The sequence below is a fragment of the Dermacentor albipictus genome, chromosome 5 (assembly GCF_038994185.2).
Source record: "Dermacentor albipictus isolate Rhodes 1998 colony chromosome 5, USDA_Dalb.pri_finalv2, whole genome shotgun sequence".
NCBI classification, from domain to species: Eukaryota; Metazoa; Arthropoda; class Arachnida; order Ixodida; family Ixodidae; genus Dermacentor; species Dermacentor albipictus.
In genome coordinates this window covers 49,252,340-49,270,144 of record NC_091825.1, presented here as the reverse complement: position 1 = coordinate 49,270,144, position 17,805 = coordinate 49,252,340, and positions in this window count along the sequence as shown.

Here is a 17,805-nt window from a genome sequence, read left to right as displayed (position 1 = left end):
CGTCACTGAATTCGTATAACCATCCGTATAGAAATTGTATGTTGTATACGAAATTACTATGAGCTAGAAAGCCAACGCAAACGCAAGCGCGCCGCCTTGCTATGCGTGCATTCACTCTGCGAAAGGTCATCTGCTGCGCTCGAGCGGTGGAGGCGGAGCCATGGTCGAGGAGGAAGCGTGAGAGAGGAGAAACGAGAAAGAGTGAAGGCGGAGGAGGAGAGTGTCGCTACTTTAAGAAGGTTAAGGGGTTTTAGTTTCTGTGTGTAGCCACAAAACTATCATCATCAGGATGGGCTCCAGCGTCTTCTCCTTCCGAACTGGCTCATTGGCGCCCCTCGGCGCTCCCGCGCGGACGTGCTCGTGCAACTGCTAAGGCGTTCGTCGTCGTTATTAATTAATTAAGAAACACAAAGGCTCAACCAATTTTACAGCGAATTAGAGCTAAGCTGTTAAGCGCTAGTTCCCCCAGAACCGTGTCCGTGTGTCAGAGAACGCCCCATACGTGGGCCGATCCCGAACGTAGTGCGATGCTGGGCCGACCTGCGGCAGAGGGGAAGCAGGGGTGAAGCCCTCCCCATACGTGGGTCGATACCGAAGCTAGTGCAATACAGGGTCGACCCGCGGTGGAGCTGCAGTTCGTCATTAAGGGGCCCACATACACAGCTTCGCTGGTCATCCTTCTTCACAGAGTGGAAGCGCATTGAGCTTATTAGGAATAAGTGAAACGAATGGCTTTTCTTTGTATCCTCTGAAGGGCATTACTTTTTTCAGGGCCCTTCAATGCTTTACATTTGGTCATGGAACTTCCGCGTAACGCTACGGGAGAGCTTCATATAGCGGCCGCAGTGAACGCACCGAGACGCTGGCGCAAGCAGAGGGTAGACTGGAGGAGACACCAAATTGACGACACAGATGTTCTATGCGTACGCTTGCTATTGCGCATTCGTCCAGTGCTCTTATCGGCGTGTGAATATTGCCGATACAACATGCGAATCGCGGTCCTCATTCTGTACTGTGTTGAGAAACTTAAACGTGAACAATTTCGACACAACTACAAAGCTTTGTTTCATTTCCAGGTGCAACTGCGTTCGAAACAGCAGCCTAATTCATGATTCAAATTGTACACTTGGACCACTGCACCATTACAAACTGACTACAGAGCAATTTCAGGTCGTACTGTTACGTAATTATGCTTAAAAGGCTTGCGTTTCTCACCAACAACGCTAGCCAACAGATTTAGAGGAAGCTTTAGCTCGCGCCCGACTCCAACGTGGCCTATTCAAATACATGTAAAAAGCAGAAACGTTTTTCTGAGATAACCTTTGGACCAATTTTAATGAAATTTCGTGTATTGGAGAGAGAAATTTATATTCTAGTGACTGTTTGAAGCGCAATTTCAATTTAGCTAGTGCCTGAATTTCATGGAAAAGATTTTCAAACGTTAGAAAATGTGAAAAAAGATAGACGCACGAAGTTTATAAATTAATCACTATGCACCAAAAACAGATATCGCGGTACTGTAAAAGGCGCCCATTAGATCATTCAAGGCGGACAAATTCCTTGTGTCAATTTTTATCTTAGGTGAATTCGTTACGTTGTGTACAAAGGTTCTGCAAAAGCTGTATTTCCACATTGCTCCATTTATTTAGATCCACGAGTAATGCTATGTTCACACTACGGTCGTAACGCGCGTAACAGCTCTTTTGGCGTATCGAACGTAACGGCTGTAAAAAACGTTACGGCAGTTAAGCCGGCACCTTTGTTCACATTTACTGCTGCTTAAATTACGGCTTTTACAACAGGCCAATCAAATTTGGAGCTGCAGAATGGACGTCACCAGCGGTCCAATATGGCTCCTGCCAACATGCGAGCGCTGGCCGAGATCGAAGAAATTCACGCTCAAAACAAACTTATAGTCATGTATTCAATCGCCCAAAGACGACGAAGGCGACGCAGAAGGGTTTGAGTTCGGCAAGTATTTCTCGACAGGGCCGCGGACGGCGATTTTCACAACCTTTTCGCCAAGCTCCGAGTTGGTGACGCTGCGATGTTTCATAACATCATGCGCATGTCACCCCAGCAGTTCCGCTTCCTTGAAAACCTAATGAGACCACTCATCGAAGTTCGGAGCACGCATCTGCGGCCATCGATTTCCTCGGCGGATAAACCAGATGAACTGAAAACAGTCTCGCAAGGCGCACTGCAAAAATTTTCACGAACACAGCCAATCGTGCGCACGGAATGGCGGAATGGCACTTCCCGCGCCCGGAGCTGTCTGCAGACGGGAGGACGGAAGTGTCGTCACCGGTTGTTGAAAGCCGAAAGCTTATCGGTCATTGGCTGTGTCGCAACGGTCGTAACATAACAGTCGTAAATGTTGCCGACCCTTTAACACTCTCACCCACGATTTTTGCGAGAATTGCGCACGTCCTCTTTCCTTCCCTACTCCCCTTGTGCAGTGCGGTTGAGGTGTCCTCTGCTGAGAGACAGTTACTGCGCTGCACTTAAACCCCATTCTTCCTTCCCCAACCAAGAATCTCCTTCTCGGTACCTTTACGTTCGCAGTCTGAACTAGACGCATACGCTTGTTGCGCTTTCGCTTACGTATGTTACGAAAAATCGGCGCCTTACGAACGTAGTCTGAACATAGTATAACATACCAATTTTGTCCGGTTTAAACGTGCTATCAGATGCGGTTCACAGAATTGTTATATCGTTTTTGCTTGTTGAGTTAGACAGTTGCAAAATTGATAGTTTCGTCTTCTGAAAATTTTCGGTTTTCGCCACTTTTTAATAAATATTTGACGCTCTTGAACGAAAATTCTAAACCAACAGTAACTAGATTTTAAGATTTTATTTTAAATGCAACAAGCCTCACCAAATTTGGTGCAGTGGCAATGGTGTATTTATATAGGAGCACCCGAGCTAAAGCTTCCTCTTAACCAACCAAACAAATAGGTAACTGCTAAGCTAACACAATTAACCAACCAATTACCAATGTCATTATGAAACTCATAAGCATATTAGTCGTTATTTCTAAATTTCCAAATTACTGATTTATTGCTAAACTGATTACCAGCTATTTACTAAACGAAGCTAATCAACTGACTACCTAACCAAACAAACAGGCATTTGCTAAGCTCATTATAAAACTAATACCTCTTGAACCTCAAAGAAATGTAGCGTAAGAACTAAAGTAACAAAATCAACTCAACCATAAACTATTTACATAATAATAACTGTTATAGATCAAGTAAGCTAACTAAATAACGTAAATAACCAAACTAACTATATAATGAAACTAACAAAGCTAACGAACTGATTACCTTAGTTATCTAACTGACAAGATTATTCCCTGATAACCTACCTAAAAAAACTAACGAAATATAATTTACCTTCTAAATAATAAACTAATAGCTAGCACACTCTTCTAGCTAACTAACTATAATGGACTTATCTAGCTAACTAATTAGACAAAGGGAAAATAGAGGCCGCTGAACGGCAGATTGTTGGATAGATGGATGGATGCTATGAGAGTCCCCTTTGGAACGGAGCAGTGGGTTGCGCCACGAAGCTACAGTTATTATATTGCCTAATGGCCTACCTATGTTAAAAAGAAAGAGACGGCAAAAAAAAACAATGAGTTCCCATAACCAAAATTTCTGAACCCCTATTTTGAACTTTGTTATTGTGCGCCTCCATTTGTCGTTTCGTTACTTCCACCAATATTCCAATTGCCTCTTACTTATCTACATTGCGAACATGTTTACTTTCTCCGTGCTCTCGATGAACCCAAGGGCTTCAAGGAGGACAGAGCTGCCGAAATCGACCGCTGGGTAGATAGAAAAGTTCACATTTTAATAAGACATGCTCCGTCGTTTCCCTAGGTTTACAGCAGCTGGCACGTGCGTCCTCTTCCTTCTCATATCTCGCTTTGTAAGTGCGTGTTGTAAGGCATCCTGATCTCACTTCGAAAAGTATTGAACCTCCCCATGAGTTACCATAAATTGTTTCTTTCCTGATTTTGTTTTTTCCTCTTAAGTAGTTACTCATGGCAGGTTTCTTTTCCATCGCCACCACTCGTAAGACTATCTTGGCCTCTCTGACTCTCCGCTTGCAATTCTTCGTTGCTGTGTTTCCCACCGCACAGGCCGCATACTTGCTGTTAAGCTTCTTAGTTTTTTTCCTCCACTGTGACTCAGTGTTTTCCCTGTACGAATATGTGAACACTCTCCCAGGCTATTTACTCTCATCCATATTCCCCTGTCGTTCTTCATATTCAATTTTACTGTGAGCTTCCCTCGCTTCAAAATTTGTCCATCCCATAAAAGTATTTCCTCTAAGGTTGTCACTAAGATTAAAGCCCTCCCTTATGTAATGCCTCCGGACCTTTAACGTGAAAATAAATGAAATATCACCCTGCACAGCTTCATTTGCAATCTCCATGTGAGCGCCCAATGCGATGAGTCTCATTGACGTTCGGTTGCCATTGAGTGCTCATTGTATCCCTGATTTCAAGTTCCCTGTACCCGTGTTCTCCTACTTACGCAAACGCCTCTGGTGCCACCTTCTGTCCCTATATGAGACTTTCGGGAAATTTCATGACCAGATGAAAATTGTTGAAGGACCTTGGTCTTAGGTTCACTGAATGGATTCTGAATAACGCAATACTAGTCCAGTTTAACCCGAATGAAGGTATTTTGAGGGAGTTACTTCACTTCAGGGGATGCATCTTTAAGCTTATGGCGTAGTAAGCATAGTTTTCTAAAAAAAAGCAACAGAAGCTGTGTTGGTAAGATGGCTATTCCAGTTTAGGTTGTAACTATAGTTCTGAGATGCCTTTATTTGATGACTTTCGTCAAAGGGTCTAGGCCAATAGAGTAGAAAAAAAGAACTTCAGGGGTATTTTTTGTTAGTTATGCGTAAGAGCAGATATTTATCCGAGTTGACTTTCATTACGATATTCTTGCTCCAATGAAGATTGTTGTTCGAGGCTACATTAATGCTAGTAAATCATTAGCTGGTCTAATGTCGTTAAAATTATGCACTTGTCGGTGAACAGGGGAATATTGATGGAGACATCGAATGCGTGAGCTATGTCATTGGGAAAGCTAAGAAAACGTAGTGTGCCAAATAAGCTACTTTGAGGTACGCTGGGGGTCACTGAAAGATCAGACTGCCCCCATGAAATAAAGCGGAGGCTTTCGACCCGTTAAATAATCTTAAAAAAGCTAATTCAATTATGGGGTGTTACGTGAGAAAACCACGATCTGATTATGAGGCACGCCGTAGGGAGGGATTGCAGAGTAATTTGGATCACCTCGATTTCTTTAAAGCGCAAATCAGAAAGAAAGGATAACATGAAGCTAGGAGGAACAAGGATTTCTAAAATTAGTTTGTGGTGACGAACTACATCGAAAGGATTTATAAACTGCACAGATATTACGCCTAATCGCCTAGCCTTGTACACAATATAAGCAACATAGTGAATGACTGCGCTTGACTGAGTGACCGTCGACAATTCCTCTCTGGAACCATGTTCGAAAGGTGACAACGTATTAATCTCATTGAAGAAGCCGGTCTTACAGTCAGCTACAATGTGTTGAGGTAATTTAGAAGAAGACAGGATGTAAATGTGACAAAATTTGAAGACTGTTGCATCCGGAGAGGGAGGCGTCCGCTTCAAGAAATGGCTTTATTGTCGGTGCTGAATACTGGCAGCATGAACGCAACCATTGAGGATGGTACATTACACGAACAAAAATGTACACAAGGGTATACCCTTGCGAATGCGCAGTAACGTGGTGACATCCCTACCACTTCGTCATATAAAGGTGGTAAACGCACGTGCCGTATTCCTCATGCCGACAACGCTCTTTCCCTTCTAGATCAAAGGCGGTCGTAGCTCCAACGCTGAGGAGGCCAGCTTTCCCATTCGCTCCGTCTTAGTGGAATAAGCTCATTATTGGTGTACACCTGCGGTGCGTTTTTGTAGCAATGCTTATTTTTATGCCACTGCCTTTTCGCTTGACTTCAACCCTTCTGTAAATGGTGCGTGCGTATGCACGACGTTTTTGGACAGTCGAATCAAGAGCTCCAGTCATTGGCTGGATGTTTCTTTTATGTTCTATTTTAACGCGACAGCGTTAAGGAACTCGTGTAGCAGAAAAGCCGGTGTCGTTGGCGTCGGCGGCGTTGGCCATGAGCGAAAAATTGTGGAAGGCAATTCAGAAATAAAAATATCTTGCAAGATGGGCTGGGTGGGAATCGAACGAGGGTCTCCGGAGTGTGAGACGGAGACGCTACCACTCAAACATGAGTTCGATGCTTCACATTGATGCTTCACGATTGAGCACCTCCTTTGTGACTGTCCCCGTTACAAAGTGCCAAGAAAAGTGCTCGTGACCACTCTCGAAAAACTGAACAATCGCCCTTTTATAGAGGAAAAAGCTCTAGGACATTGGTCCAGGTGGGCTTCGGCACTGAAGGCCTTAAGGGCTTTGCTGAAGTTATTAAGGACTTGTGAATTGTGCGACCGCCTTTGAATGTTGTAGTGCGTAGTTTCAGGTTACTGTCTGAATATTGTGGTTTCGATTTTTTACTTCCTGTTCTTCTTTCTCCTTTTATTCCCTTTACCCCTTTCCCCAGCACAGGGTAGCCAGCCGGTACATAGACTGGCTAACCTCCTTGTCTTTCCACTCCTTTGTCTCCTCCTCTTCGATACTTCACAGCGGGACAAAAGCACCTCTAGTGAATGCGGTGCCATAGAAAGTTATACTGTGGTGTATATAGGTAATTATGAGCATGTAAATTACAGAAGTCGCAGGTAGCGCGTAGCGAAGTACGTTTCCGCTACATTTCTTCTGCGCTTGGCACACACGCACAGCCATCTTGCGGCAAACACAGAAGACCTCCTCCTCGCAATATACGGCGCTACCCCGACAGGTGGCGCTGCACTCGCCCTCTTCTCCCCTTCGTCTCGTTTGAGCTCATTGGGGCCGTGCGGGGACCGGTGCGAGGATGCCTCAATACCGTTACGTTTAATAAGTTTTCCCGCTCTTTCCCCTTCCAACTTCCAGCGTGCGTCACTCGAACCCTCGTGTTAAGGCGACGCGGCTCCTCTCCCCACTCACAGCGCGATTCGTAGGTGCAGCGTCCGATGCGGGACACCTCTGACGTGATCGCTGCGCCGTAGCGCGTCTGGTAGGAAAGCGTCCCCTGCGATGTGTGCCGTGCTGCTGGCGAAAAGTCATGCGTCTTTGTGTTGCTCCCAAGTGAGATAGAGCACGATCTCATCGAGTCGTTTTAAATGCGTAAGAGTTTCTATGCCTACTCAACGAAAAATTTGCCCGTCCGTCACTGATGACAAATGCAATGGCTCCTACCCTCCTAAACAATGGCTCATACCGCCGTTGTAGGATTTTGGTGGTCGGCCCACGAGTGTTTTGGCTAAGCATATAGACCGTTTTTTCGTAAGCGCCGCCATATTGTGAGCGCAGTGGCGCCGCCTATGAGCAGCGCCATACTGGCTTGGGTGAAAGCGGTCTTTTGCATGGCAGGTATACGCTCGGCGGCCGGTTCTGGCGTTTGTTTTCGCCGTCGCGCGGCCTGTTTAGTATGACGTGCGTCTTCTACGTGGTAAACGGTTCTGTGAGACGTGCTGAAGTGGTTTAAGGCGTCATGGCCGGAATTTCTGCTGGCGTTGAGGTGGACGGAACACTCAGTGCGATGTGTGCGCGCATATTCGAGTCTACAATCAGCCTCGGAGATGAATTGTATACTTCTGAATGTTTACTAATGTGACCTTATTGCAGTATTACCCTCTATTTCTAAGCTGCGGTTTATCTATAGGAGCCATGGAACATACGCGACGATCGTAACAGCGTGAGTACCGTTCTGCTACGATAGGAGCTGTGATGTTATACTTTGACAAGCCTTCAAACTGTTCGCTGCAGGTTACATTGCGTGACTACTTGGTTCGATGAATGAGGTTTCCGCCCTTGAATAACATAGTTTTGGCAAGTGTTATCAGCATACCTTACAATCTGAATTACGCTTGTCCAGCAAAGGGACTGTTTACGAACTGCGCGAGCGTCCTAAGCAGTGGTAGGTGCTGGATTACATATATCTTTGTTCTATATACCGCATGGACCAAGCATACCGCATCAGCGGTTATATATTTATAAACGTTGTGCGGCGTGACTATGCGAGGCCCTGTTGCGGCGTGAGCCCGTTTTCTCTTACTTTTTCTAGAAAGAGGATGATAACCGAATTTCTTTTTCGGTTGTCTTGGTTCCGTTCTCTACGACGCACTTTGTCCTCAATTTTGTCCTCAAAAATAGGCATCGCATTCTTGTTATGTGATCCCTCATATATTATGACTGTATGCAGGCCAAAAAGGCAATGCCGAAGCGCACAGCTTACATATGTACCGTGCTGGATCACCAACCGCAGTGATCGCTGTGTTGAGCAGCGCCATCGGCCTCATGCAGGAAGGCTAGCATAGACATATGGTAATTTCAAGCCTACTAGACTTGAAATGCGGGAGAACGATGCCGGTGCATCACAAATATTTGATTGCGCCTGCCGCTTAGATGTTTCGTGGTTGCCTTACGTTGGCCGTGCACGAGCATGCGCTCTTATGCTTTTTTTACTCCCTACGCCAAGCGATCAGATATTGAGCAGATTTACTATTTGATGCTGCTAATACAGAGACACCGGTTTTCTTTGTTGAATTAAAACCGATATAAGCAAAATAGTTCACAACACATACACACACCGCGACTGATAATGTGCGTACACCGCGGCTGATTATGCGAGTCACATTTTTGCGCCCCCCAAGAGATATTTCCGCCTATTGTAGTTACCGATGCACCGAAAGGCTTCCCTGACGACCTTATATGAACGTACACGGCGTAAATTTCACAGAGTACGATCTAAAACATCAAGAAATCGTTCCGCAGCACGCGACAGCAATACTTTCAAGCAGCGCCGCGCCGGATCGCCCAAGCCAGAGACGAGGAAAGGCTCTCCGAGCGCCCTATCCTCCTCGCCCGATGAAACGGTCTATACAGTCCGCTGTAAAAAAAAAAAAGCACGAACCCCTTTTCCAGCGTTTCTAGCATTCATAGAGCGGCCATGGCCTGCCAGATTTGCACGTGCCGGCGCACGCAAATCTCAAAGGCCATGTACGGTGGGCCCGGTTTCTTGCAGTATCTGTAGATGGCACTCACCTGGTGCTGCATCGTTGCCCCCACAAGAGGCCGCGTTTCTACCAGAAAGTTCCCCTTCGTGCATAGAGTTCGCCGCCAGCATTTCCCGGTAAACATTACGGTTACATAAGCTGCAGTTACCGGGAAGCGTGGGGCGCACTCATGGAATTTTGAATGCTATCGCGTTCAAAAAAAGGACAAACTTGTGTCCTACAATTTTTTTGAAGCCGCAGCCACAGTCAGCATCCAATGCATTCCGTTAAGCGCCGGTAAAATGGCGGCCTGTGTTGAATCCCAATACCTAAAGCCCGAGCTTGTACGCTAGTCCATAATTCAGTGCACCAATCGCGACCTGCACTGCGGTACCTTCGTCTGAGAATTTCTAACGCTTCATCAGGGAGCCGTGAGCCACAAGAGTGAGGTGAGTAAATAATTCTCGCGTAATGCTAGCATTGTTATGAGATTTGTGACAAAGTGCACACGATGTATGAACAATTTTCTGACTTCAGGACGCAAATGAGAAAGAAGCAGAAGGAGCGAGCTCTTCCTTCACAAAGACGCCAGCAAGAAGCGTCTTCGTCATGTCGGGCCCTGCTGCGGTTGATGGGCCAAGTGGCCCTGCACTGAAGGTAGTTAACTGTTGTAATACCATTGTTCGTAGTTGCCCCTATGACCTAGTTATGAAGTATTCCACTGTGCATCTGTTGTCACCTTCGTGTCTTGAATAAGTTACTGCACTTACTCGTGGAGCAGAAATGCAAGCCTAGAAATGACATGATGTAGCTGTCAGTATCATTGAGCATGACTAATAGCTACTGGTTGTAAGGTATTATAACAGAGATTCCTTGCGCTTCTTATAGATTGAACAGCAAGCTATAATGTCATATGTAAAAGGCATGCGGCGCAGAAAGAAAGAGGACGATGTACACGTATCGGTCCGGCGGCACCAGCCCTCGAGGCGCGTGACTCGAGCTGTGATCGAGAGGGAAGCGGCGCTGAGCTGGCATTATCGACGTGGCTGTATGCCAACAAGGTTGTAGCGTCAGCATCGCACTGGGGGCGGGAGCCATGGAGGTTCGGTCAAGTCCGTGACGCTGGCTATCCAGGGTGTGGCCGTCAACCTCGGCGACGTTCGAGCGAGGCTCCTTCGACCTGCGGCAGCCTCTCACGGCAGTGCCGGGCCCTCCAGGCAGGATACCCTTTCAGAGCCAGACCAGCACGTACGATAGACCCAGGGGCGCCTCGTCGGAACTCGAAGAAGTAGCGGTGGAACCCGGTGTTAGGCCTCACCAGTGAGGCCGGAATGCCACGTTACCGACGGAGTTCGGGACACCGGCATCACAGAAGGACGAGTTTACTGGCCAACACGAGAGCAGGAACGTTTACGGGGTCGGCGAGAACACCGACTACGATGAAAATTCCACACGCATCAGAGTCGGAGGATACGTGCGACGTGAAAAGTCTGGAAGAACGCTCCTTTCTTTTAGTGTGCAGCCATATGCTAGGGTTGCCGGACGTTCGCGTAGAAAGCGCTAAGGACTTGCATGGCCGGCCATTGGTACGTGTTTAGTGACTATTAAGTCGCTAGCATATGTGCTAGTACTTCATTTTGTTTTGGTTGGCATGGCCTTTATTTTAAGCTTGGGTTAATTAAAATCTGTTTGCTGTGCTGCCCTGCGTCTCCCAACCCCATCTTTCGTGGCATCCGCACGCCCCCGAGATCAGTGACACAAGACACTGCTATCAGCAACTTTCTATGGGATCTTTTTGTGTTACGCGGCTGCTTTGTGTATTACGATTGTAGCTACGTATTCACAATGACGTTTCAAGGTGACCTGGTCGGATAACAGTATATGAGAAATCTTTGCCTTTGTTTTACATGAAGACCCACGAGCTGCCCAGGTGGTACCCCAGCAGCCGCAGGCCCACAAAGGACTGCCAGATTCACAGGCGCCCCGTAGACAGCCGAAGCAGCAGCAGCTGGAAGATCTAAAGGGCGACTTCCGAGTATGTTCGTCAGGGGCACTCGTCCGAGGCGAGGGCTCAAGAGTAGGCGAGTTTCCGCCACTAACTGCTTCAACAAAACCGGCAGGTATTTGTAAGGGCATTGATGAATTTTCTTGCGCATCGAATTGCAATGCATATTACCTCAGTAATAATTGTATCGATCAGTATACAAGAATAACATTTACGAGTAGTGCTGTGATGATCATTTCTTGTACACATGTGCATGACATAATAACTGGAAATATCTAGGCACTTACGTGGGTAAAAGAAGAAAGTTGCATCAAGTTCAAGGCAACAGGTATAGCAATGTAGGACATCTTAATGAAATGGGATGGCCAGAAATATGTTTTCGGTGTCTAAATGTACAGCGAAAATAGCATTATTGCGGTCAGTCCAAAGCCTGTGACTGCGGATGCACGCAATAATAACGTACCAAGGCCTTGTTATTGAACTTTGGTAAGGAAATTTGTTTTTTTTTTGCTAAGAGCACCATGAGGCGCAGATGGCTGGCCTGCGGCAGCTGTAGGAAGAAGTGCGCATTCTGCGGGTCGTCCACCAGCAGCGCCTCGAGCAGCAGCGCAGGCCCCAAGAGGCAAATAAACACGTCCTGCAGCTGCTGCTCGGTGCCCCAGCTCATGGTGGCAGCCAAGCCCCTCGCCCCCCCCTCAGTCTCCTCAGATAACTAAAGGAAGTACTGGCAAGGAATTTCCCGTCCCATTTCTTTATTAACCTAAAATTTGCTGATGTATGATCACATGAAGCCTGACTATTCTGGTTTGCAAAACATAATCGCTTATCTCACTATTTAATGCAACCACAAATAGCATAGTAGATGCAGCATGATTTTGTGCTCAAAGTGATGCTGCAGCAATAAGCATGTCCACACCCTCTGGTTCATCTGCGCAAGTGCCAGTAAGCCTGTGGTGCGGACATTCTGACTGTGGCACTGACATTTCCAGTCGCCTGATTGTTTTCACGTCAATTTAGGCACGAGGCCAAACGGCAACCGTTCTACAATTTCATCCTGTCTCGTCAAATGGCGACAATCACTTGTTGAGCGGCGGTGGAATTCAGACCTAATGTAACGTCGAAATCAACGTATGACCACTCCCACATAAAAATGAAAATCATTTGCCTATGCTCCTTAATTTCATTTCTACTGTGTATTTCTTGCATTTTGAGAATTTCTTATCAGCGCATACAGAGCTTGAATGTATATTTTGCTTTTCTTGTGGAACTTTCATTGCCGCATAGTTTGTTTTCAGTGGGATTTACATATTGCAGTGCATTCTATGCTTAGCTCTTGTGGTGCAGTTTCTGGGCAATAATTATGCAGCAGTTTCTCTTTGTGAATATCAAGGTATGATGTTATGGTTTTTTCGCGTATGGAATTCCACGACAACATTTCCCTTCACATGTAGTGATGTATTTATAGATTTGACTGCAATAAATATTGTTCTGTTGGTGCGTGATGATTTATGTGCCTATAATTTTTTCCGGTACAGTTTAAACCGCAAGCTATTTCTGTATAACTGTGGAGTATAGATTTCTTTAAAAGTGCGTACATTTATCTATTATATTTTATAAGGCCATATATGTGACTTTTAGAGGCAAGCACAAGGTGCTGTGATATTTATTGTGACATGTCTATGTGATACGTTGCATATTTCTCTACTACTGTAGCCTTCTGATGGTTTTCGCAGTTCTTTAATCTAGAGGCTATCGCACATGTTATATGCACTAACACATTTTACGGTAAAGAAGGGCTATAGGTTGAAGGCTGAAATAATAAAGAAAGGTAAATTTTTGTTTGATGCTCTTATTTACATGTAAGCACTACATTTGCAGTGCTAGCTTTCACTGTAAGATCATTACTGGGTAACATTCCACTTATTGGCATCTACTATTTACAAGTGAGGGCACTTTGTTGACATCTGACAACTGCTCATGCGTGAACACACTTTACGAAAGCCACACCGTTTGGCATGCTGGATGACTAGTTGACAGCATCTTCGTCACTAGGAAAAAGGTATTGCGGTTGTTGTGAGAGAAAATGATGGAACGCGTAACAGCACGTTTGATGGAGGAGAAGGTGGCCCATGCACTGCGCATTTTGGCTATTGTGAGCTTCTCTGTTCGGGTAGAAGACGAGGACAAGAACGCTAATGTCTTTCATTGAATAAGGTGAGCGGAGAACTGTCAGGGATACCAATAAGGGCATCTAGGTTACGGCAGAAGCAGCAGCACGCAAATCATAGCAAAGACGTTAAAAAGATACTTAATTTAAGTTTGCTTTCAATCATTTATCTGACCAGCAAATATTCTGCTTTACATATTATAAATGTAGGCTCTACATAATCCTTGACAACACAACTTTTTCATTTCTCTACAAGAATGCTTTGCATTATGTATACAAATTACAACTGAGTATGTAAAATGTTGTGTCCGACGTTTCACAGCATTAAGTGCATAATGCAATTATTTGGTATCTGCTAGACCACCACATCTTGCTGACCCTACAAAAGCGTGTATGCACCTAGCTAGGGTGGTTGCTTGGGCTAGTGGGTAATTCATGATCAAAAATAACGTACAGCGCAAAGGACGAGGACAGCGATAGACGACATACACAGCGCTGAATTCCAACAAGATTCAGCGCTGTGTATGGCGTCTATCGCTGTCCTTGTCCTTTGCGCTGTACGTTATTTTTGATCATGCACCTACCTATGGTCACCCTGCTGTTGGCGTCGCAACTGCCGCCCCACACTCCTCAAGCAACGCATGTGCTCCGCACCGGTTGTGCCAAGGATTCCAATGGCACTGTCTCGGACAGCCCGCCCTCTCAGTCAATGCATTCTAGACCTACTGCATCGGAAGAAACCATGTGGTATGGGGTCGCCGTTATTCTCAAGCTCGCTACTACTGCTGCTGCTGCTGCCGCTGTCGTCATCACTTTCACCATAGTATTCTACGGCGCCTTCAAAAAGCCGAAGGGTGTGCAACACAGCACACGCAGCATCAATGTTGACCGCACGTTCCGGCTTATAGACTACGGCGCGGTACCGCTGCAGACAGCGGAAACGGCACTTGAAGAGCCCTAAACGCCTCTCCACCACGGAACGCGTGGCGGCATGTGGTGCGTTGAACTTCCCCTCGGCTGTCTGCATTGGAGGATGGACGGGAACCGGGTTCAGGAGCCACGGCTTCAAGGGGTAGTCACTGTCCCCTCTATGAAGATGGAAATAGTGCATTGAGCACTCCTCTCACGAGAGACAAGTTCCCAACTGAGGCAGCTTACACCATTATTCAAGAAAGGAAGTGTTCACAGTTCGCGGACCCCAGAAGCTACTGTCGTTAGTCGCAAGTAAAAACATCAGTTAGGCATGCCCGCCCCGACATAGACTGCCAACCAAATTGAAAGTGTACAACTCAGTGCCTGCCAGAAGTTGAAGAGAGCAACACTTAATTGATGCTACCACTGACACCGTAGTAGCAATAATGTGTGTTGATTTCTTATGCTCCTAGAAGTCACTTTCATAAGAAGCAAACAAGCACTGGCACCAAGGACAAGATAGGGGAAATTAGTTGTTCTTCATAAATGAAATAAAGTAGCGATAAATTAATGGAAATGAAAGCGGATGAAAAAAAAAAACAACTTGCCGCAGGTGGGGAACGATCCCACAACCTCCGCATTTCGCGTGTGATGCTCTACCGATTGAGCTACGGCTGCACCGATTCCCCGTTCACGTTCGTGGGCATTTATGTTTGCTTGTAGAACCAAGGGAGTGTTAGCCAGTGCCACCACTCACAGACCTTGGCGGTGGACGTCGAGCATACTTTCTGCCGCAGGCGTCACGAGAACGTGACATTTTTTGGGGTGAAGGCAACCGGTCAATGAACCCGCACACGCTACCTCAAGGCATTAATGTTGCCGGATTGGAGACCCTCGTTATGTAATAAACGAGAAGAAGGGGGTTAACCGAGGGGCCCGATTTTTATTAGCAATATCAAAAGAAGCCAAGAAGCATTGACACCGGTGGCGTAGAGGTAGAACATCCGCCTCGCGTGCATGAGGACCGTGGTTCGAATCCCAGTGCTGCGCAATTTTCCATCGGATTAAAAAAACTGCGTGTTGATAAAATTGCATAAACAAGCCTGGAGTGCTGACTGATCCCGGTGACAAGAACCGGCAACGCACTCCCTCACTAGAGCAGGATTGGCCACCCGGGTGCAGTACTTAACCACAAAATGCTATATGAATTCAACAATCAAACCCCGGTGGTCAGTCCTCAGCAGCTGCGAAGCAACTGACCACGCGGCGATCAGACCTGTGACGCAGCAGAGGGTGCTAAGAATACCTGGATCCGGACAGGCCGCCATTGGAGTCTGAAGCTGGGAACGTTTAACGCGAGAACGTGATCTAGTGAAGCGAGGCTAGCACTACTGTTGGAGGAATTAGAGGGCAGCAAATGGGATATAATAGGGCTCAGTGAGGTTAGGAGGACAAAGGAAGCACATGCAGTGCTAAAAAGCGCGCACGTACTGTGCCACCGGGGCTTAGCGGAGAGACGATAACTAAGAGTTGGATTCCTGATTAACAAGGAAATAGCTGGTAACATACAGGAATTTTATAGCATTAACGAGAGGGTGGCAGGTCTTGTTGTGAAACTAAATAAGAGGTACAAAATGAAAGTCGTGCACTCCTACATCCAGTCATGATTATGATGAAGTGGAAAGCTTCTATGAAGACGTGGAATCGGCGATGGATAAAGTCAAAACTAAACACACTATACTGATGGTGACTTCAGTGCCAGGGTAAGAATCAGCAGGCTGGAGACAAGTCAGTGGGGGAACATGGCATAAGCTCTAGGAATAGCAGGGGAGAGTTAATTAGTAGAGTTTTCAGAACAGAATCATGTGCCGATAATGAATACCTTCTTCTGCAAGCGGGATACCCGAAAGCGGACGTCGAGGAGCCCGAAGGGTGTGATTAGAATTGTAATGGACTTTACACTCTGCGCTAACCGTGGCATCATACAAAATGTGCATGTGCTCGGCAAGGTGCACTGCAGTGACCATAGGATGGTAAGAACTCGTATTAGCCTACACTTGCGGAGGGAACGGAGAAAGTGGTACCTAAGAAGCCGATCCATGCGTTAGCGGTAAAATGGAAAATAGAGGAATTCCGGATCAAGCTACAGAACAGGCATTCGGCTTTAAGTCTGGAAGATGACCGTAGTGTTGAAGCAATGAAAGACAATCTGATGGGCATCGTTAAGGAATGTGCCATAGAAGTCGCTGGTAACTCCGTTAGACATGATACCAGTAAGCTATCGCAGGAGACGAAAGATGTGATCAAGAAACGCCAATGTATGAAAGCCTCTAACCCTACAGCTAGAGTAGAACTGGCAGAACTTTCGAAGGTAATGAACAAGCGTAAGACAGCTGACATAAGGAAGTAAAATATGGGTAGGATTGAACATGCTCTCAGGAGCGGAGGAAGCCTAAAAGCAGTGCAGAAGACACTAGGAATACGCAAGAATCAGATGTATGCGTTAAGAGACAAAGCCGGCAATATCATCACTAATATGAATGAGATAGTTCAAGTGGCTGAGGAGTTTTGTAGAGATTTATACAGTACCAGCGGCACTCACGACAATAATGGAAGAGAGAATAGTCTAGAGTAATTTGAAATCCCACAAGTAACGCCGGGAGAAGTAAAGAAAGCCTTGGGAGCTATGCAAAGGGAGAAGGCAGCTGGGGAGGATAAGGCAACAGCATATTTGTTGAAGGATGGTGGGCAGATTGTTCTAGAAAAACTACCCCCCCCCCCCCCTGTATACGCAGTTCCTCATGACCTCGAGCGTACTGGAATCTTGGAAGAATGCTATCCTAATCCTAATCCATATAAAAGGGGACGCCAATGATTTGAAAAATTATAGACCGATCAGTTTACTGTCCGTTGCCTACAAAGTATTCACTAAGGAAATCACAAATAGAATCAGGAACACCTTAGACCTCTGTCAACCAAAGGACCAGGCAGGATTCCGTAAAGGCTACTCAACAATAGACCATATTCACATTATCAATCAGGTGATAGAGAAATGTGCGGAATATAACCAACCCTTACATATAGCTTTAACTGATTACAAGAAAGCGTTAGATTTAGTCGGAACCTCAGCAGTAATGGAGGCATTACGGAATCAGGGTGTAGACAAGCCGTATGTAAAAATACTGAAAGATATCTAGAGCGGCTCCACAGCGACCATAGTCCTCCATAAAGAAATAAAGGAAATCACAATAAAGAGAGGCGTCAGGCAGACAGATACGACCTCTCCGATGATATTCACAGCGTGTTTACAGGAGGTATTCAGAAACCTGGACTGGGAAGAATTGGGGATAAGAGGTAATGGAGAATACCTCAGTAACTAGCGATTCGCTGGTGATACTGCCTTGCTTAGTAACTCAGGGCACCAATTGCAATGCATGCTCACTGACCTGGAGAGGCAAAGCAGAAGGGTGGGTATGAAAATTATTCTGCAGAAAAAAAGCAATTTTTAACAGTCTCAGAAGAGAACAGCAGCTTACG